At 28.7% G+C, this 2,023-nt stretch overlaps 1 protein-coding gene across 1 annotated transcript in view; it reads left to right on the top strand.

The window, feature by feature from the left end:
- The window catches only part of LOC136795887 (uncharacterized), a gene marked incomplete at its 3' end in the record, with an annotated part of 20,048 nt that overhangs the window by 690 nt on the left and 17,335 nt on the right, over positions 1–2,023 (top strand). The gene's annotated exons all lie outside the window — the stretch shown is intronic.

Here is a 2,023-nt window from a genome sequence, read left to right as displayed (position 1 = left end):
ATTCTCCACATGTTTTTTATCATGTTACTATGTCACCTACAGCAAATTTACTTGTTGTATATATGTGTATACAGTTGTAAATATCAATAAATAAACTGTTAAAAAAAAAAAAAAAAATCTGTACACTAAATAACGTTGGTATAGTCCGAATATTTTTTGATGCATAGTTGAAAACAAAATAACTAGAACTAGTAAAAACTAACTTTTTGTCAATGTCGAAATAATGTCCGTAAGATTACGGTATAATAAGAACTAATTACGGTGAATTCTTTTAAAGGTATTTTATTTATTTGGGGACTTGTTCCCAAGAACTACACATTAAGCCATTATGGACGCATTGTATACTTGCGCTTAATACAATAATACAATACAATACAATAATTACATCTAATACAATAAACAGTCTCTGTATACATATATACAATGCTTGAATACAACAAATAAACAATAAGCATGAACAAGTAAATTTATACGAAGATTTATATAAAAAAAAAAATTATTCCTCTCAAATAGTGGCTACGTAAACACTTTTGATTTTTTTTTGTTATTTTTCACTCTTTGTGAAAGGGGTGACAAAGAGGTAAGGCACTAACTGTAAGAATCCGGGTTCAAATGCGTCTGTGACAAATAATTATTTATTCTTTAATTGTAGCCGTAAGTCAACCCTGTGGGCTCCTCAAGTGGGTCGAAAAAAATCACCTTGCTCACACATTGCTCTAGAAAGAGTAACTCCTTACAAAGTACTTAACCCCTGACATTTCCTAGTTTGTAGTGGTTCTATTTTTTATTAATTTTCCTGTCCTTCCAATATCTTCAGGATTAAATTACCTTTATCCTCGTCTCCTTAATTTTTTTTTCTTAATCCCTTTGTTAATTTATATTTTGTAATGTAGATTTATTCTGTTCAAACCATTTCCACAATTTCTTCACTAGGTTTTTATTCTAATAATTTGCAATGTTAATTAGTTTAAACACAATAAATTTCGATTTAAAATTAGACTAATTATAAGTTTAGATAATAAAAATATAATTAACAAAGAGACAAGGAAAAAAGTGATATGTAGTTCTGAAGGATTAGATTTGGAAAGAACTCCGAAATACTAAAAAAAAATTGAAACCTTTTTTTTTTAACCAATTCTTATTGTTAGCAATAATAATAAATAAACGAATACAAAATATTTAAGATTTTTATCTGTATTTAAAGAAGAAAAACAGAGACAGGAGTTCGAATCGGAAAAATCAGGGACTACTCTTGAGGTTTCCAATCTTTATCGGTTTGCTGCTCTCTAAATAATCAGTTTTTTTCCGTGGTGCCCTTAATACATCAGATATTTTCTAAATTTTTAACTTTCTTGAAAAATTTAAAACTTTCTTTTTTAAAATAATGAAAAAATAAAACAGACAGTTACTATTTTTCTTGGGATAAGTAAAATATTTAACTTCAACTGTTCCAGTTATATCTATACTGAAAAACCACCTCCAAAGACTCGAAAGCTGCTGAATTTTGGAATTTTGTCAACATGCAAGTTGCACATTGGCGCGAAAATTCGAGGATTGGAAATTCTAAGAAAATTGCCGAAATATTTCATTGAACATTTCGCGGCGCCGTTATGACGGCACCGCGGCGAACACTTGGTGAATCACTGGCTGAAGTAAAGTTTCTTCAATGAATCAAATTTTCTAATTTAATATGTTTATTATTTAATTGTTTGGGAATAGTTAATTTTAATAATCACATGTTATTAGATCCACTTTACTCTCAAAATTAGTTTATTACTTCACTCTCGAACGTTTCGACCCTTATAATAATATTATTTATAGTAAAAAATCTCAAGAGGAGAAAAGGGGTAGTTATTTCACACCAATTTTTGATTACTTAAATGAAAACTATGTATAATTACTAGTCAAAAGTGATAAGTCTGCCAAGTATAGGTAGGGTGAATAAAAAATGAAGGCTGTTCAAAACTTTAAAAATACATTAATTTTTCATTCGGAGCTCTATATCTTAAAAACCACCAACAAC

Source organism: Halyomorpha halys, unplaced genomic scaffold (genome assembly GCF_000696795.3).
Source record: "Halyomorpha halys isolate HHAL.00 unplaced genomic scaffold, Hhal_1.1 Scaffold1263.1, whole genome shotgun sequence".
NCBI classification, from domain to species: Eukaryota; Metazoa; Arthropoda; class Insecta; order Hemiptera; family Pentatomidae; genus Halyomorpha; species Halyomorpha halys.
Note: the sequence above shows the minus strand (reverse complement) of the source record. Positions and strands in the feature narration are given on the sequence as shown.